The 22,190-nt window shown below is 30.5% G+C and overlaps 1 protein-coding gene across 1 annotated transcript in view; it reads right to left on the minus strand.

Moving 5' to 3' along the window:
- The window catches only part of LOC126734533 (cell adhesion molecule 1-like), a 415,458-nt gene extending 393,720 nt beyond the window's left edge, over window positions 1-21,738 (minus strand). Inside the window, exon 1 of the mRNA XM_050438214.1 lies at window positions 21,394-21,738. The gene's annotated coding sequence lies outside the window, so the exon portion shown is untranslated. The remainder of the gene's footprint in view (window positions 1-21,393) is intronic.
- Window positions 21,739-22,190: the final 452 nt, after the last annotated feature.

The raw sequence follows: 22,190 nt of genomic DNA on the forward strand, positions 1-22,190 counted from the left end.
GCGTATTATTGTTTCAGTCATTAAAGGGAATATTGTTATCAATTAGTTAAAGTGAAATTTCGATATTTAATCACGATATTATTAATAAATTGGTTATGTTTAATGATTAATAAGGCAGTAACCTATTATCTATACTAATATAAAAACGGTCTTAATAAGTTAGAAAGCAAAGCAAGTAGACAATCGATTTGTGTACAGAGCTTTAATGACTTTAGTTTTGTTGGTAAAATAAAACACCTACGTCTAGGAAACCAATTTAAAAAAGGAAAAGTAGTACAAATGTTAAAGTAAATAATTGATATTAATAAACTTTCTGGTTAATAAGATATTTTTTTATTTTCGTAGCGCTTCACCTTTATTTCTAATCTGAGCGGCCTTAATTTGGGTGAGGGTTAAAATTATTTTACTTAATTTCCACCTAATTAAAAGGCGTTTTTAATTTTAATTATTTTAATAGGATAAAATTAAATAAGTCGAAATACAGCATTTTTTTTAAATTAGGTTGGTATTTAAGTAATAAAAAACGGTAGAATAAACTTGTATAAATTCGAAACTCTCAGTTAAAGAAAAATAAACTTGCCTGAAAGAACTCCATTAAATTTCAGTTTACATAGTACACATTTAACGTTGGGAAAGACGAAGGGAAATAACCGAAGAGTCAATATGAGGGAAAACGCATCCGCTAAATCTCCATTTCATTATTGGATATTTTACATTCTTAGGAAATTATGCAAGCATCGGAGGACTAATTATGTTTAAGGTTTCTATTTATTTTTCTGAATGATTTTAAGAAAATACATAAAGACAAGAAAAAAATGCAGATCCTATTTTTTTATTTATTTATTTCAGGCAATCGATTCGTTTAATATCAGAGATGTTTATAAAATGGAGATAAGCAGAATCATAATACTTAAATTATTATGTAAGTTATTATTTTTAAGCTATAATTATCAGTTTTTAAATTTAGCTTTATATTACTGACTGTAATTTTTTAAATAACTTATATTCTTATATACTTTTAGAAATCTCAGTCCCCTACTATAGCCTTAGTATTTCTACATTATATTCCTACACCTATATTTAGGAGTTTTTAATAAAATAAGTAATTTGAAAACACTATTGGAATGTAGTTAGATTGATTAAAATAATTGAAACTGTTAGAAATCGCTTTGAAATATCCTGTATATAATTTGGCATAATTCAATTTATTTTACATTATACAGCGCCTTTTAAAATTAGTGTATACTTCATGTACGAAAATGATTAAAAAAATAGTTTAAATTTTGTAATAGAAAAATTTCCTGTATCAAGAGATAAGGCAGATATATTGAGGCATTAGCAAATTGAAGGCGCCAATACTGTTTGTTAATATTATTACAATAAAATACATGATACTGCCATCCATTTAAATGCATCACTGAAGTGTTATAAGACATATGCATTTAAAATTAATGGATTCTTTACATGAAGACCTAAAATTAATGACAGCAACAAAACACCAGCCGTAGCACTCTTTGAGTTTTTGCAGAATGCATTATTAAAGAACCAAGAAACGTACATTTAACATTAAAAACCGCTTGTTTAACACTTAAAAGCTTTCAGATGTAGAACTTTACAATACTTAGTTGCAAAATGCCCAAATCATTCAGAAATGAAGGAGTAATGAATCATTAAACTAAAAAAATTAGACATTATTATCAAAAACTACTTTAATGACATTAACTGGTATATTTTGATATTAACCTACTTATTTAGATCAATGGGTAACTAAAGATACTTCGGTCATCCTTCACAAAATTTCACTAAACACTTAGACGGAAAATACATTGAAGCGAGATTATGTATATATTGGCTAATCTCGGAACAAATGAATCCTGAAACAGAAGGTTCTCTGTTATACTTTTATTGACTTAAATATTGAACATAACCGAAGAATGTCAATTATTTTTATCTACATAATATAATAAAAATATAACTACGGCGAAAGTTATACATCAAAAGTAATATTTGAAATGACAAAGGGCATTTTCTTTATCAATTAAAGTGATGCAATAGATTTAAAATGTTTAAATAGACAATTAACATACGAAACCACTCTCATGAAAAAAGCTATACCAAATACCATCAACTTACTACAAAAGCACGCAATACAAACAATACCAATTATTAAATCGAATATACTCATATCTCTTTAATAAAGTAATAAGCTATTGCGGTTTTCACAAGAAGCAATGTAATTTATATTTGTGGTTATAGCACACAAAAGATAAATTACATAAGAAACATCTTCTCGAAAAGATAGATGATTTTTTTGTGTAGAACAATCTTTTCAAGTTCTTTCTAGAACATACTGATATAAGATATATGATGCCCGTTTTTCCTTTATTTTTTACTCTTGTATTTTTTATGCTACGAAGTTGGTCATTAACATTTTTTGCTTCGTCTCAACATGTTCTCGAAGTTGTGAATCTCGTTTTTCTTGTTATCGGTCCGTTCCACTTGTTCTTTTCTATTTTTCTTATCACATTCTTCCAACTCCTTTTTAGGATCTTATTTTAGATTTAGCAAATCTTTTTTCGTGGCCTTCCATCAAGTTTTCTTGTTTTCTATCTCTTCTTCGGGATTTTTTTTCTTCGGGTCGTCCCTTAATGTTTTTATCAAGTCTTGATGTTTCTTCTCTCATTTATCCCGTTAAGAGTTTCTTTCGTTTTTATTGTTCTTTCCTCTGGTTCTACTCTCTGCTCGTCAATCTTCTTTAATAGCAGTTCCAGTCATTTATCAGTCTTCATTTTGGCCATCCGCTAAATTGATGTCCTTTTCTTCTGACACCAAATATAACGAAATCCAGAAACACACTGCTTTTCGGAACATACTCACTCCAGGAAAATGCTCTTTTATGTATTACTCTTGTCATGAACACACTTATAATCGTATTAATAACGTCAAAAACTCTAACCTGACGCACTTTGACTAAGGTTTTATTGTTTCCGAGGTATACAACAAAACTAAATAAAATATCACAAAATCTGGCAACTTTTAAAAATCCTGGCAATTTTTAAAAGAGATACAGGTATACAATAGCAAACAAGTATACAAAGTTTAAGAAAATTTTAAATGAAGGGATTTACAATAATATAACTGAAATAGCCTAAATTGGGGCCCAAATGGGGTTCTCAAACAAGATAAACTACAAAAAACTAGACACTCTGAGTAAAAATCATTACTTAAACGTAAATAGAACCCTAAATAAAATTAACTAATCAACTTAAATTACAAAATACGAGCAAGACAGTACAAAAACTATAAGAATAATTAACGTATTTAGATTATCATAAGAACATAATGACAATATATTTGCGGCATGTATATTCTTATATTACACATTTACTAAAAATAATAGAGTTAATACGTAAATAATTATATTTTTACAAATACTTTAAAAATAAGTTGTAAGTTTAAGTTTATAACTTATCCTCTATGAAATTTACTGTCTACTTCTATTATATTTAATACCTGCAGGTACAGGCTTAATATTTATAGTAGTTTATCTATGATAGTCATCTATACTTTAAATAAATCCTATCCGCAACTCTCAAGAAATCACCTTGAGAGTACTAAATTTGCATATCGCTCGAAAATGTCCCTAAATTTCGCAAATTCAATATGTTTTAATGAAAACAGACGATTGGAGGTTGATATATATTACAAGTTCATGCGATTGTGCTCGAACCGAGAGACACAGAGCCATAGATTTCAATTTTGAACAATAAAAGCAAACTATTTTAATAGGAGCGGACATAGGTGGATATATGCAGGATAATTATTTGAAACAAGCAAGAACGTTACATAACGTAATGTCTTGCCATATACACTTTTTGTTATTCTAGATTATTTAGGAGTGTACCTGTCTTGTTACAATGCAATATTAAATATTACATATATAATATGTTACAGATATTTCAGAATGATATATTAACTATTTCTTTTGATGTAACTAATCTTTTTACAACGGAAAAACGTAAATAGACCCTACTAATTAACTTAAACTACAAAATACGAGTAAAATAGTAGAAAAACTAGGAGAATATTTACATCATCATCATAACACCGCTCCTCTCTCAACTTTGATCGTTCTGATCAACCAACAGCTCCCGAACTATCTTAATTCTTAATGAGGTACTAGCCGGACGATATTTACAATTTTCATCTTCTTCATTGGACGTTGCTGGATCTGGTACACCACGTCGTTGATTCTGGTGACCTGATGATATGGACTTTCCCAATCCTTCTGAAGCTTTGGTGACTTGCCCTTCGTTCTCCGTGGATTATATAATCAAACTCTATCCCCAGGATAAAAACCAGTAGAATTCGCCTTTAGGTCATAACGTGATTTAATTTTGTTACTTTTTAGTTGAAGTTTATCCCGTGCCTCTTCATGGACCATTTGTTAACGATGTTGTAGGTGCCTCAAGTACGTCTCAAGGGTTTTAGCCTTATCGGGTCTCCAAGTAACCTTCGCTTACCTTTGAACTAATATTCATAGGTAATCGAAGTTCATCACTAATTACAACTTTTTTCGGTCTTTGCCAGTAGAATTGTAGACAGAAGAACGATATGCCAATAGAAATGGTTGTATACAAGAAGCTCAGTTGGTTTGCTTAGAAATGACCACAATTCTTAAATAGGTTTCAAATGTGCAATTAAATCTTTCAACCATTCCATCAGACCCTAAGTCAGTCTCCGAAGTCGGACTTTTATGACTGCTGCAACTTCGGAGCATACGCTAATTTCCTTTTCTTATTTTAGTTGTTGATCATATCTTTTCAAGTTTACCCTTCGAACCGAAACAGTAGATTCCTTCTGATTATATATATCTGGTAGATTTCTTTATTTAAGTCATCTTTCATGGTCCTAATCAGGTCTTAAAACCAGTGGTACCCTCAAATTTGTTTTAGTAATTTACTTACTGCCACTCATTGACCGATCAGCCAGGAGCATTTATCGCAATCGCAATATCGGACCGCATCCTGTTTTAGTTAACCTCTGTTACCTTTGACGTTTTGTTGACTATATATGGTCATTAATAATGCTAGTAGAATTGCAGGGTCGGCGATAAACTCTGGAAAAAAATATCAGACACTGTTGCACAAAATGTATGAGAAGAACTGCCAAAGCATAAACTCTCCAAAAAACTTTTGAGTGGCCCGCCCTTTAGGAAGGGGAAGAATATACTCAGCCACTTCAGGCAATAACTCCAGCAACAAAGGTAGCAAGACTGTTCTCAGGCCACGCACAGAGACTCGGGAAAGTAGATACACCGCTGTGTTAAGGTCATGGGGAAGAGGAAGAAACCACTATTCACCTTCTATGCTTCTGCGACAGCTCTACACAAAGCCAATCCCTTATCAGAGAGCATAAGCACCACACCAATAAATACGGATAGCTAGATAAAAATTGTTAAGCTATGTCTTAAAAAAACTAACTTTATTACTTTTACACTTGATAAGGAAAAATACCTATATGGTATTATCGTAGGCAACATTTACAGTGGTATGAACACCCATCTTACTCATGTTCAAGAGCCAGAAAATGTTTGTATAAATTTTATCAACTAATTTTAATATTAAATGGACACTTATGATAGAATAGGTTGGACAGATTGCACTTCCCTGTATATAGCAAATATTGTAAAAATTGTTTTATCATAAGTTTTATTATGATGACAATGAACTTAACTTTGGTAATTTGTATATTATAGATTTCGACATAACGGAATTTGGTGCAATATGCAAAATGTAGACTAAGCAATACTCGGTGTCATTGTCTTATGCTAGATTAGTTGCAATGTGTTTATTGTGGGTTTTTTTAGTTAATCTAGACACGTTAAGTAAAATAGACGTGTGATTTTTAATTATTATCCTGGAATAACATATGGAGATCCTGCCCAATCCTGTCCAAATATTTAAAAAAAAATTAAAAACTAAAAACTTCAATAATGAGTTCAAGTGAAAAGCTTAAGTTTAGCAGAGCTTAAAATCAATCGAAGGAGGTGATGATAGCCCAATCAGGAAATAGTTGAGAAACTTCAGATACGAGTACTGATAATAAGCAGACTGTTGCAACCTGGGAGGTAATTCTGCTTATTGGGTAAATTCTTCTATGCGTTGTAATTCTTTGATGATACAGAAGGATGAAGAAACGTCTTCGAAGGGAGATAAGGCGTGAAATTGCTCGTAGTCAGGAGCTCGTATTAGCTGCATGCAGGTCGTAGGTTTTATGGAATGGTCATAGAATAAAGTGCTTAGCTAAATGGACGAAGAAAGAGGAGAAAAACAAGTTAAATTATTTTATTATTTATGTATTTTAGTTATTCGGTTATATACGACGTTCAATTGAGCAATTTGGAAAAACTATTGAACAATTATTTTTTGACTTAATAATTGCTGAATCAAACAGCGATCAACATTCTTTTACATATTATAAAATTATGTAAAATATAACAATATTTTACATAATTTTAATGAAAAATTAGCAATAAATTCTTATTCTAATGATTTAAGAAATACTGATTTAAAAGTAAGTGTTAAGGCACGAAATTATGAAAAACTTAAAGATGCAATTGTGGAAGCACAAGAGGAGGAGAAGAATTTATCTTCCCGTTCCTCCAATGGAAGTACTTTATTTTAGTACAGGGGAAAAAGCATTCAAATTTTAAAGGAAACCATCGCGCAAGATATCATTCTCGCAGTAGATTTTCTAACCTAACCATCGCGACCTACTTACAGACAGACATACCTTGACCGATCATCATCTTATAGTTCTTCCTATGGTCAGCAAAATAATTTTCATGATAATGCTAACAATAACAATACATATTATAATCGGGGGCATTGACGCGGACGAGGTTTTTCACCTTCGAATCATTCTCACGGGTAAGGATTACCCGGACGAGCATTTTTTGTGGAAAAGGCTGAAAATCAAAATGTAAGCCGAAACCAGTTCTTTCGTACCGAATAAACAATGTAATTATGGTGTAAATAGAGATTTTGTTAAATTTTCTTATATAGATGGCATGAATTTTATACAGGTATATTATGAAGGAAAAATTTTAGATTTTTATGCCACACAGGGGCTAGCATAAGTTATTTTTTTGAGAACGATTTAAACGACAAACAAAAAATTAACAACAATAAACGAATAAATATTAACGATATATCTGGGTCAATTTTATCAAAAGGTTCAGCTAGAATTGGCATAAAAATATGCAGAGTTAATTTTTCATAATTTTCAAATTATTGATTTATTTAATTATACGATTTATGGCATTTAAGGATCAGATTTTTTTAGTTCTTATAACAATTATAGACTATGAAAAGTTTATGTTTTGTTTTTATAATATTGGTAAGCGATTTAAATTGTCTTTGGAATTAAAACATGGTATTATTACTTTAGTACCATCTCGTTGCAAAATGAATAAATACATTTTTATTGGAGTAAAAGGAAATTATGTTGTATTACTCCAAAAAATGTGTGAAGGTGTATTTGTAGTTGGAACTGCTGTAAGAGCGAATGATAATTGTGAGATTCCAGTGCGAATTTTAAATACAAATTACAGAGATGTGAAAATTCGAAATTTAAAGCCAAATATCAATAAATTAGGTGACTATAGTGTGCATAATTTTGATCAAAATAATATTACTGTTGATTGAGTTGATAAAATATTATCATTAATAGATACCGAGTCATTAAATCCTGAGGAGAAACTGTCAATCGAAAAGATTTACTCAAGGAATAATTGAAGAAGCACAGTCACAGTGGTCTTCAGCCAATAGCTTAATAAATTGACCAAAAAAAGGAAAGGTTTTTGACTGGACAGAAGTATGTCAAAAATCTTTATGTCAAAAATCTCTTAAAAAATGCTCTTATTAATCCTCCTGTATTGCCATATCCCGATTTTTCAGAAAATAATTGATTTGTGTTCAGAACAGATACAGCAGTTTTGTCAAACTCTGATGATAGGCCTATAACCTACGCATCACGAGTATTAAACAAAGCTAAAAGCAATTATTGCACTATAGATAAGAGTTTTTAGCTTTAGTTTGGGCAACAAAGCATTTTAGACCATATTTGTATTATAGGAAATTTAAAATTTTCACATACCATAGACCTTTGGTTTATCTCTTTAACATGACCAATCATCGAGAAGACTAAGTTTAGGTTAGCATTAGATGAGTATGATTTCGTTGTAGAATATGTAAAAGAAGTTAAAAATGTCACAGCTGATGCATTGTCACGTATAAGAATAGACTCGAATGAGTTAAAAGTAATGAGCAAATGTGAGAGTATGAATGTTGAATCGAATAATTTACATGAACAATAAATGTAATATACATAAATGAACTAATATAAAATGTAATATATATAAATGAACAATAATTGAATAAACAATAAATGTAAGAGTATAAATGTTTTAACTCGAGCGCAATCTAATGTTTTAGAAAAAAATAATATAGCTCAATAATCAAATAACGATACCAGGATTGATCACCCTGTAGTTGTTGAACTGTTAAAAATGCCTGACGAGGTAATTGAATTAAGTAATATATACTAATAAGTAATATCGAAATGCTTAAAGATAAATTTAAAAAAGGTTACCCTCCTATTAATCATAATACTATATAAGTATGTAGATTTTATCGAAGAATTGCAATTAATATATATTTATATAGACCAGGACACCCAATCAATGTCAAACTTAGGTGCGTCATTAAGGGAACTGGAGAAAGTTTGTTTAAATAATAAAAATAAGTAGTTATTTGTTGTTAAAAATGAAAATAGTAAAGAATTTCTCCGTAAAATAAAAATGGTAAAAGAGCTCTTAAATAAAAGTAAAATACATATATCAATTTAAAAAAAAAGTTCAAATATTTAAAACTAAAGAGTTAAGAGAGCTAATTTAAAATGACTTTTATTTACTACCCACTAGTAACCATGCCGGCATTAATCAATTAAACAATAATATTAAAAAATATTACACTTGGACTGGACTTAAAAATGACATCATTAAATTTGTAAGAAAATGTGATTTTTGTCAAAGATGTAATCACACTAATTAAAAGAAAGAGCCATTACAAATTACGACAACAGCTACATCAGCATTTGAAAAGATTTATTTAGACATTGTTGGACCACTACCGATAGATACAAAAAAATAAATATGTTCTTACAATTCAATGCGTATTAACGAAATTCGTAGAAGCTTATCCTCTAACTGACAAGGAAACTGAAACTGTTGCTAAATATTTTGTAGACAATTTTATCCTATGTTTTGGAGTTCCTCAAGTTATAGCCACAGATAAAGGCTCTGAGTTTTTGTCAAATTTGTTTAGGGATGTTTATAAATTTTTAAATGTAAAACAACTTAACTCTACAGCGTATCATCATGAAACGCTTGGAGCAATAGAAAATTCGCATGAAGATTTGGGAAATGATCTGCGCATAAGACTTTTAGAAGACGCAATAAATTGGAGTTCATCAGGGACGGATGGGATAGGCGGGAGACCGGGAGATTTCCCGGTGGGCCGGTCGGCAAAAAGAAAAAAATATTAAAATTATTTTTTGTAAAAAAATAAGAAGTACCGCACTGACCATATCACTCCCGCCCGCTTAATGGAAATCCTGTCGCGTCATATCGTGTCGCGACAAGTTAAAACAATAACAATTACAAGCATTATATCCACCAATTCCGAACTTAGATGCACGCGCCGCGCCGCCGCCGTAGGAAATAGTTCTTCGAATTTCGGACTGAACTGAATTGGGTGTTTTTTTGTGATTTTTGTGAGTGGTTGTTATATATTATACGTACTATATTATTATCGTTATCGTGCCTTGCCAAAAAATTCATAAACCGGGATAACAGGATGGATAAAGGAAAAAGGAAAGGAGGGGCGGAAAAACAAAGGGATAGGAAGAAAAAGCGATTGATGGAGCAGGCAAGTAAATGCTAAAATTTAAATTCGTTTTTAAAACCGGTAAACTTAAATGAACGTGAACGTGATACTATAATTAATGCTGATTCTCCCAGTACTAGTTAGGAAAGTACACCAAAAAGTGATTCCACTGAGAACTTTAATTCAAATGACGAATCAATGGTTACAGGGAAGAATTTTTTTTTTAAACGTCCAGTTTTTGATGAATTAATCCTATTTTTTGAGTATCATCCGCAGAGGCCTAAAAGCCAGAAAGAGATACCTTTTAACATTCAAAAAGTATTTGATAGAGATAATGACACCCAAAGGCAGTGGCTAACATACAGCACAGGCAAATTTGCGCTATTTTGCTCTATTTGCCTGGCATTTTGTGGCACCAATGAGTCAAACAGTTTTATTGAAGGTATGAGAGACTGGAAACATGTACACCAGAGGCTAAACGAACATGAATCGTCAAACCTCCATACAAGGAATATACAATCGTATATAAGATTTGCAGCCAATAAAACAATAGACAAGTATATATTAAGGCCCGAAGTAATAGAAAAGAGAAATTCTGAAATTTCCCGTAATAGACAAATTCTTCACAGAGTGTTAGATGTTATTAAATTAATTGGAAAGAGGGGTTTATCACATAGGTAAGTACCCACTTATCTATTTCTGCTTTTAGATTTTATTTCATTTTATTCTCGATTTTATTATTATTATAGTTTTTTATTTCTTATAGTATATGTATAAACATTTCATAGCACCAGTAATAAACTTAATTTTTGTCGCGTCTAGCCCAAATGGAAAAAAAATCAAAAATTATAATTCCGTATTTTTTACAGAGGAAACGCTGATGAAGCTGCATATACGCTAGATGATGCTGATAAGGATCATGGCAATTTTTTAGAAATTATCCTACTTCTTGCCAAATACGATATAATACTAAAACAACATCTAAATTACAAAATTATTGAAAAAAGTAAGAAACTTAAAAATGCTGGTGTTAAACAAAGATCAGGGAATTTTTTAACATTTATTTCAAAAACATCTATAAATTTAGTTATAACTTTAATAACAAATAAAATTAAAAAAATTATTTGTGAAGAAATAAAAGAGTCTAGAATGTTTTCTCTAGAAATAGATACCACACAAGATATCTCGGTTAAGGACCAGTGTTCTGTTGTGATCAGGTGAGTAGTATTCATTTATTCATTATTTATTAAAAAAAAAATTATTTTTAAAATTTATCATACATTATTAATTAGTCTATGCTTCCAACATTTATTAGCCTAATTTCTTTTAAAATCATATTAAGTATAATCTAAATTTCAAAAGACTTAATCTTTTAGGTATGTCTACAAAGCAATGGTTCACGAGAGGCTTCTGGCAGTAATAAATTGTCATGATACATCTGGACAAGGGTTTCAAGATTTAATAAGAGAAGTTGCACAAAAAAACGGACTAAGCATAAACAAATGTATTGCTGATTCAACAGATGGTGCTGCTAGCATGCAAGGGAAACATAGCGGATTTACTAGTAAGATGAAGCAACAAAATTCCGAGCATGTCCATGTGTGGTGTTATAGTCATATACTTAATTTAGTCCTGGGAGATGTTTTAAAAGGACATATTAAGGCGGCAACCTTTTTTGCATTTCTGAACTCAGTTGCAGTTTTCTTTAAAGAGTCATACAAGAGAATGGATATTTGGAAAAAAACGTCACAAGATCCAAAACTTAGAGTACTACAAACTATAGGAGAAACCCGATGATGGTCGAAAGAACAAGCATTAACTAAAATATTTCAGTTTGAATGTTCTAGTAAAAACGCTAAAAAAAATCTTACCCGCTATATGTAGATCTACTAGAATCACTAGACATAATTTCAAAAGATTTTTTTCCGAAGACAAGAAAAAGACGAGTAAAAAAGTTTTTTGACGAAAATACGTCTGACGAAGCTCCTCAAGACGAACATAAAAGTTTTCAGGTTAAAACATACAATGTGATTATGGATATGGTATGTGAGTCAATGTCGAATAGGTATGCCCAGAATATAGATCTCTGTGCTGAACTAGCTATTTTTAATCCAGCATATTTTAAAGAAATAAAGGCAAACAGCTCGCTACCTGACAAAAGTATGCATTTGATAGCTAATTTAGTTGCAAAATTTAATAACAAGGCGACGCCTGATAGAATTAAGAAAGAGTTAATACGTTTTGCTGCTAACTGGGACCTTTACAAGTTATCTCTGCAAGAAACGTTTGCTAAAATCGATATTTCCAATCGTAGCGATAGCGATGACAGTGAAGGGGAGGATGATAGAGACGATGTGCAAGGAGATTGGAAAGATACAATTAAAGTTTGCTCTTGCAGGGATTGCGTGTATTGCTGTTACGTTTCTATTTTAAAATATAACTTGTATCAGGAGGCGTATTCAGTCCTAGCAACGGTTTATCAATACATTTTGAGTTTGCCAATAACCCAGGTGTCATGTGAGAGATCATTTTCCATTCTCAAAAACATTAAGAATAGACTAAGAAATAGATAAGTGATAATTTGCTTAAATCTTTCATGCTTATGAATATAGAAAGATCTCTACTTAATCAAATAGATAATAAAGATATTATAAATGAGGTGGCAGAGTCCAGTACCTTGTATAAAAAAAGTTTAATGTACTGAGTTTTTTTGCATTTTCTATGTTTTGTTTGAGAGTTCGTTGTTCCTTTTTCATTTTCTTATTTTTAAAACTTTTTGGTTGTTAAGCTTGTTTGTTCTTTCTTTTTAATAGTTGACTGAAGACTGAATTTAAAGAAAGAAAAGTTATAACTTAGAATAATATTCAGACATACATATATTATTTGTGTTATAATTTTTTATTTCGTTGTTTACTGAATTTACGTTGATTTTTTAAAATTAAATAAAAAAATGTGTGCTTGTAGGCACTAGCGAATTTTTTTAATATAATTCATCATGGCTAAGTGGGCCGCTTCGCCTGAAAATTTCTCGGGCCGGTTTCAGAGAGCCCATCCGTCCCTCGAGTTAATGGATTTCATATTGGTGTTTTTCTTATAACACTACGATACATCCCGAGACAAGGTATACACCATTCGTAAGGTATTTAGAAAACTTTGTATTTTACCTTCAAATATCAAAAGAAATATGGAACCGTTTTATAATTTCGATAATTATCCAAACAAACTTCAATATAGATTACAAACGGACTTTAAAGATGCTAGAAGCAACCTTATAGAGATCCAAACGTTTTGTTAGATTTAAGTGGTAAGAAATTAGAAATACATAAAAATAGAATTAAGAGGTATTATGACTAAATTGTTTTTTTTTTAATTGTTATTTACTAGTATTAATGTATTTATATAGTAAAATGTTTGTTAGATCATGTCTTGACATAAGGCGTACAGAACAGTGAAAAGTGAAAGTGGAGTGATGAATATTTTTTTTGTTTTTTTTTTTACGGGGAAGGTGTACTACCTTGTATATAGTAAATATTGTAAAAATAGTTTTATTATAAATTTAATTATGATGACATTGAACTTAACTTGTTGGTATATTATAGATTTCGACATAATGGAATTTGGTGCAACATACAAAATGTAGACTAAGCAATACTTGATGTCATTGTCCTATGCTAAATTGGTTGGAATGTGTTTATTGTGGGGTTTTTTAGTTAATATAGATGCGATAAGTAAAATAGACTTGTGATTTTTAATTAATATCCTGAAATAACATAAGATAAGCTTACTTGAAGCTTTTCTAATCTGCCTGAAGATGGCAATTTTATTAATCCATTGTATAAAGGAGTTGATAAAGATCAAGTTTCGAATTATCGTTCAATTAGGTTCTTTCCTACGTTATCCAAAATTATTAAAATATTAGTAAAACAAGGTTTCTTTCTTTTTTGCTTAAATTTAAAATACTTACTTGTCAATTAATTTGGATTCTTGAGTAACAAATGAATCAATGATGGTATGTTTTTCCTTTTTAGTAGAGTATACGCCTGTCTGAATAAGGGCCACTCGACAGCAACAATTTTCTGCAATTTCTCTAAAGCGACTTTATAAATCATACTGTCCTAATTAACTAACTCTCAAAATGTATCTATAACTTTAAAAAAGCCAATTTTCTATTGTTATATCAGCTTATTTTTGAGATCCAGTGGGATTTTTTTGCATGATATAGTTGGTGCTAATAAAGCTTCTACACTTAATTTAATACCGCTTTTTTGCAATTGCAGAGTCCCTCTGTTTAAAAGTCTTAATACCAAATATGATTATCCTAGTTGATATATCTCTCAAATCGTAAAAGACCTAAAGCAAAAATCTAGGCTACAAAATAGACGGAAAAGAACAAAATCGATTGTTTATTACAATGCCTTTAAAACATTAGGTCCACCTGTTACAGGATTAATTACGCTTTAGACGCTATTTGTACTTTCTACCAGGCACTCTATGGTTTGATTATTAGTGATCTACGTATGGGCTTTGATTGGGCCCATAGCGGCTAAACCCATAAAGTAACGAGCGAAGTTCCTCAATCTCGGGTCTTGCGCCCAGACGTCTTTTGGACTACTATTTAAGCAGTTCCGCGACGCATCTAGGGGTCTTTCCAGCTCCTGCGTCTGTCAAAGGTGAACCGTGCTGTCCGCTGTGACGGAGAGAGATTAATGGTGTAGTGAAATAAATCTAGTATCATCTCTCTCCGCCAGCACATTTCAATCATACCACATCATTTCAAAAATATTTTCAAACAAATATTTTTTTGAAGGTGATGGTTTTTAGTGGTTTGATGCCTCTCGAAACTTCGTAAGTAGTTTTCACCGTTGGTGACATTTTATTTGGTGTTCCGTATTTCCACTGAGAAATCTTTCTTAGGGCTCCTTGAAAATGAGTACGTAAACCGCCAGTCATGACCCAGCAGTGGAGGATTTCGCCCTGAAGCCTGACAGCAAATTTCGCCGCCCTTAGCCCCGTCAACCCACATCATGCCTTAGGCCCTATGTGGTGCAAAATAGCCCATCGCGGGCTCTCGCCCCCGAAAGAACAACACCATGGGACTTAACCCGTAAGCTTACTAGTCTTTTTATTTTTGATCTTAACCATATTCTTTTGATTTCTATGTATGATTTAACATGAATTTATTATTATTATTTATTATCATCTTCTCATTTTTATCATAAAACTATATTGTTATCTTATAATTATGTAAATTAAAACACTTCAATGTTACGCCTTATTATGTAATGCTTCCGAAGTGATCACTGACGAATTAAGGTAACTTTGGGTATAAACATATATATATATATATATATATATATATATATATATATATATATATATATATATAAAGAGATCCGATTTTCAAGATGAGATCCGTTTTCGGATCTCGCCTTGTAACACGTGTATATAGGTCGCATTTAAATGCTAAAGGTCTAAAACGACTTTTTTCAAAAAATTGTCCGGATCTCGTTTGGCACGATTATGTATATTATATACTAGCATGTGTTCCGTTCTAAATCTCTAGGTGGCGCTCGAGCCGCGTTCCTCTGTATGCTGTATTTCAGTTAAGACGAGATCCGTCAATCGCGGCAACATTGATGAATTATTTTTTAACTGCAGGCGCGGATTTTTATGGGGCATTAGAAAATGAGCTTTGTCTTGAACTTGATGATTTGCAATATATAGGGACATAAATTATTATTTTTAGTTGCCAGCGTTTTCTAAAGTATATTACGATTAAGATGAGATCCATCAGACCAGCATGACTAATGTCTTTAAGCAGGTGATAAAAGTATAAATAGAGGAAATAAACTTTGATTCTCTAAAACTAGAACTTCTTTGCATAACGTCAAAAAAATTAACTGTTAAAACATTTTTAACTTATACGCTGTAGCTTTTATTAGAATCCGCCAACAAATAACTGCAGAGAAAGAAATTAACAAAATTTGAAATATCAAATTGTACGTAGACTGACCCAAATTTAACATTTTTAGCTTATTCATAGCGCTCTTTTCCAAAATTGAAAATTTAATATTTTTATGGTATGTAAAATTAGAAAATTTTAAATAAAACAAAGTCAATTTACGATTAGATGAGTTGTGATAGAAATCAAGTAAATACGCCAAAAAATGAACACTTATGTTAGAATATTATGTTTAATATAAGTACCAGCGAATAATGAGCCAAAATGTTTGGTAATAGTGAATATTTATCGAAGTCATACTTGAAGTATGTCATATGGGTATCCTATAGTCGTGTATAAAAATGTAAGTTTATAGACTTATAAAGAGTAAAGGTGTGAAAAGGTGCTTAAAAAAACAATTTAATCAGTTTACAGAATTTATTTTATAAAGTGCTCAAAATCTGTTCTGTCATTCGCGAGACACTAATAACGTCTGTTTTGAAATTCCTCACGAACATTGGCAAGTGTTTGTCCGCTAATATCTCTATATTCGCGAGTTATTCGCTCCTTTATCAATACACATCCCTGGAAACTGTTTATTAAGCTACTCTCGAACTGTCAAAGCGTAGTGCGGGGGATCTTGTTGTAAATACAAATTGTTTTATCAAAAGATATCCACTTGGTTTTCCAAAGATTGGACAATTCAAGGATATATTATATTTTCAAAAAAATGGACTATTTGAACTTGATGAACAGTTTATTACCATCCATTTTTACTAGTAAATCGCTTCAATTTGCATCCAATTTTTTTTTGGCGTAGTAAAATGGAAAAGTATTTGCCATTTAAAATAATGTGTGACACAATGAGAGTAACCATTTGGCCTACTAAAGTTTAAATTGATAAAATGTCTTTTATTACTACACATTTTTTTGGACACTATTGAATAAACATTTTACATGCTGCTTACAACGATGTGTCACACGATGGAGGTTCCCATTATGACATATCAAAGTGAGGTTAACTGGAGGTGAGGTGTTTGACAGAGTTTAGTAATTTTTGAAATTTAAAATATTTCTTGAAGCAATCTAAAATATTGCCTATTGACCACTACGCTGACTCATCACAGTGGAAATTAAAAATGAGTATATTTTCTCCACAAGATGAGATCTCAAATCTGTTTGTTTGCCCAGATGCATTTCTGACGATATTCGATTCTCACGATATTTGTATACGTAGCAAGAAAGAGATAAGTCCTTTTAAAACAAAGATATTAAGTCTTTTAAAAAATACAAAACATAAACATGAATATCCATCTGATTCAACTTATTATTAAGTTTGTAAGTTGATAAACAAAAATATAAAAATCCTATAATTCTTTTAGGTAATAATTCCTATAATTCTTTTAGGTAACGTAAATTATATTTTGGAATCAAACATATTTTGAAGAAGTTTGAGATATTTTTTTTCCTTAAATGAAATCTCTTGTATATTTTTGCATTTTCAAATTCACCGAATAATTTTGTACATGTCTTATGAATAATACATATCTTCAACTGTTTACGAAATAATTATGTTTAAATAATAATTATAATACTTTATTGCAACCGAAATTAATAAATTATATTGCATATTCCTAAAATTTATTTTATCAAATGCTGGAAGTGACCGCCATTAAGATAATTTTAAACTATATATTTATGTCTACACAATCATTTATCTATATAGATCATTCACGATGAAAAAGCCAAATTCATTTAAAATTCAGGTATTTTTTCTTTCTTTTATTTTTCGGACACGTCGATTAGCATTGTCGCTTGCGCGTTTTTTACAATAAAAATTTTCTATACAGGGTACCTCAAGTAGAAACTATGGCGTCAACATTAATTTTTTTAAATGGAATACCCTGTATATGATATTTTACAATTATTCTACGATATACCCTGAATACTTTTTGCATAGCACACCATAAAAGTCAGCGGTTTGTGAAATTTGACGTAATAGACTAGTGAAACATACCTTATTAAAAAATTAAACTTTATACAATATTTATTTCAACTGATGTTCAATTTTTTGTCAATTCAATGCATTTTCGATCGACAAGTCTAATTTCTTGTTAAATTCTTGGCTTTAAGGCATCAATATTATTTAGTCTATTCACATCAAGTTGGGATTTCAAATATCCCTATTAAAAAAATATAATGGGGTTACATCGGGTGGCCACCATTTGTTAGAAAAAGTTGCATCCAGAAATTGTCGAACAGCAATGGCAAAGTGAGGAGGTGTCCCCTCTTGTTGAAACCATATCTCGCTCGTTACTAGGTATGTCAGCCTCTTGTGGATCAAGGAATAAAACAACTAAAGCAGGGATAAGTCCAAACTATAGAAAGTCTCAGTAGCGCTTTCCGTTGTATTGTATTTCCGAAAAAAAAGGAAAAAGGAAAAAGAGGACTTTCGGTTGTCCAATATCTGCAATTTTCCCTGTTAACGTGAGTTGGGTTAACGTGTTAACTTGAGAACTAGTAACTAAAATTTTCATTGCAAAGGACGTATTGAATCAAATGGACAACAAATTAAATATTACAATACTAATCGTTAATTTGTCAAAAGAAAAAAAAGAATAGGCTTTATGAAAAAAGAAGGCAGCATGACAAAAAGGACGGTTCATCGATTATAAAAAAAAACGCTTTACATGCTCCTTATATTAGGGAAAGCATATGTAAACTATCCTATACATAACAAACAAAACAGCTAAATATTTCTAAATAATTCTAAATAATCATTAGTATTTAGTCCATGAAAGAATTTAACACGAGCAGTAGTCGCAATAAATCTGGAATTAATTTTTATTTTTTAATGTCTTATGTTTCTTTAGATATATGGTATGCTATACAAAAAGTATTTAAAATATATCATAGAATGGTAAAATATCATGATATTCCATTTAGAAAAATGAAGGGTGACGCCTTAGTTTCTACTTGGCACCTTGTATAAAAATTCATTTATTTCTTTAAAATTTTTATTTAAAAAATGCCCAAGTGACAATACTAATCAATGTATCCAAATAAAAAAAAGAAGAAAAAAATATCTTAATATAAAATTAATCTGTTCCTTTCATCGTAAATGCACTATATAACCAATCATTTTAATTACCTGTATCTCTGTAAATATTTGTATATATATTTAAATAAGTGTTAATTATTTAAAAGTTTCAACTGGATTGTTAATTTAAAATATTTACAATACACTAAACTCAGACTTAGAGAATCGAAACAATAACTATCCTGTGATGAGAAAACTAGAACACACAACGAAGTTTGCATAATCTTGATGTCTAAATATTTGAATAGAGAACCTGTAAGTCAGTAGCAATGTAATTAATATGAATATCTTTTTTGTATTTTGTAATTTAATTAAAAATAACAACCTCCATTTTGCTCGGTCAGCAGAAGGTATTCTCTCAAAGCACACATAGTATAAATCTATTAAAAATAAGTAGACTGAAGTTTTGAAATAAAAAATTGATTTAAAAAAACTCTTAAAAGTGTTAAATTTAATTAAAATAATAAAAATACAAACATTTGAAAGGAATCAATCATATTTAAATGTTATCACAATAAAACTCATTCAGATTATTGTAAACACTTCAAAGGAGAAAATTACAGACCTTCTTCCGAAATAGCTTAAAGAAAAGAGAAAAGCGCTGTTCAATGTGTTCCAGTAAACGATTACAGATTTTAATTTTATAAATGATTGATTTGTTAATCAACGTAGAATGGGGCATTTGCAATACTAAATTAGCAGCAATATACAAAATCTTCTCCTTAAAACTAACACACTTTTGAAAAGCCAAGAAGAGAGTGCTGACTACACAACCTCACCCCAAAACCTCATGCCGTATAATAATCTCGACTCGACGGGACTGAAAATACTCCTAAGTCGATAATCTCAAATTGCATTCTGTGACGTCATCAAAATCGTGATAAAATACTTCTTCAATTGACTTAAATGCTGAATAACGCCTATTAGTTACTAACGCCTATTATTATAATATTATGAATTAATCAGAAAAGTACATATTTCGATAATTCGAAAACGTGTAAAAAAGTATTGTTAGAGTAGAACATTGATCGCCCTGAATCCTGGCTATTACTTAAAATGCAAACATTTCAAACGATTGTGACAATTCCTTTTTTCTATTACTTTAAAATTAATAGGTATTTTTATATTTTACACACGTAATTACCAAAACATTTAATAACTAATATCAGCAATAATTAAAATATTTAAACTTCCAGTACGTAATTTCCAATATATAACATTTCTAAAACAAGAGTACTCATGATTCGATATCTTTTATTCTGATTCATTTTTTTTGTGAGAAAAATATTATTTTTTGAGTATAATTTAAAAAAAATTAATCTAAAATCTTGCAAATAACTTATTACCAGAAGAAAATTCTAAAGAAGTCAATTTACGAGTAATAAATACAATGAAAAATCAAGCTACGTCAATAAATGAGTAGCCATATAAATTTACTTCATATTTAAGCCAATAATATTCCTTATTTTCACGGTAAGCCTTAATTACCATAAAGAATTATACCTAATATTCTATGAAAGAAATGAACCAATAACCAAAATATCACAGATTTACGAGATTAATATATTTAACTAATTTAAAAAAAAGAAATTAGTAGTTTGTTTAGTTTGCCTTCATTAAGAAAAAAAAAATCATCAATCCGAACACATAGACTTTTATGGGATTCGACCTCTTCCCTTAATATTGTGGCACACCTATCTAATACATATAACCGTAAAGAAATATAAAATATTAGCGGAAGATTTTTAAAATATAGTCTTACTTTCTGTTTAAATTACTTAATTATCGTCAGCTACATTATCGTCACAGTATAGACCTCTTTGATTACTTCTTAGTTTTTCGTTATTACTATACGTTCATCTATATTTCCATTTGTATTAATACAGAAATAGTTTATAGGTAAACATAAAAGATTAACAAAACCTAATTTTGTTTTACAAAATGGCAATATTTGATCTGGCAACATCCTTGGATCTCACGTTATGCGGTGACTTTAATGATATACAAGGTCGGATCTCGAGTTTCACCATATATTTAGTGGATCTCGGGTTGATATATATACATGGTATATATAACGGGGTTGAAAAAATCTACCCCTCTCATGATCCCATTAGTTGAAACACTTTGTTAAATATATTAACAAATTATTGCTTCCATATATTAAGGGCTTCAGGTGGATCTCAGGTAGTCCACGATATGATCGGATCTCGACTTGATAGAAAGAAGTGTATATATATATATATATATATATATATATATATGATCGGATCTCGACTTGATAGAAAGAAGTGTATATATATATATATATATATATATATATATATATCTTTTATTTAAATATTTGTGTTTACACGTTTTTAAGATCATCATGTATACTTATTTACTTGTATTTATGTACTTACCATGTGGATTTTGTAGATATTAACTTTAATAAACACCCTATTTAAATTAAATTAGCATGTTTTACTACTGAGTGAGGGAGTGTGACTGAGACAACTGACCATACAGAGAACCCACGAAGCCGGCCTGATAAGGGACCGTCGACAGTCTATCGGGCCGGAGACTGTATCCCCTCCACAATGATTGCGTCAAACTAGTGGCCGGCGGGAATCGCGCATCGCGCCTCGCTTTTTAAATATTACTATTGCAATAATACTACACAGTGAGCGTTTTGGGGCCCAAATAGAAAATTCGTTTTGAAACAGTTTTTCAATATAACCGATATTTCAACACTCAAAGCATCAGTGATTAACAGTACCACTACTAATACTATCATTAATACATTTAATGATTCTTTGTTGTATAACGAAATAAGCATATCTGATAATGATTTAAGATATGACTCGAGTATGCCAAAGATTATTTTAATAATATAATTATAACCGTGTACACTTTGTTTCAAACTATTATTTCTGAATGATACGAAAAGACATTTTTAAATTTCACTGAATTTTCCTACAAAATTATTTTTAAAACACTTGCGTTAAAAAAACTGGAGGTAGCAAATTTTGAAATGGATAAATACAATTGTGACTGTGGTAACAACTTACCAACACTTAATGAAAAATGTATTAACACCTTTTCAAATATCCTTTTAAATAATTATAGCAAGGCCAAAAATAATATTATCGAGGAAGATTTATTAAAAAAAAAGAGAAAGTTGGAAAAAAAAGAGAATTCGAAAATGTACTGAAGGCCA

The sequence above is a fragment of the Anthonomus grandis genome, chromosome 3 (assembly GCF_022605725.1).
Source record: "Anthonomus grandis grandis chromosome 3, icAntGran1.3, whole genome shotgun sequence".
Taxonomy (NCBI): domain Eukaryota; kingdom Metazoa; phylum Arthropoda; class Insecta; order Coleoptera; family Curculionidae; genus Anthonomus; species Anthonomus grandis.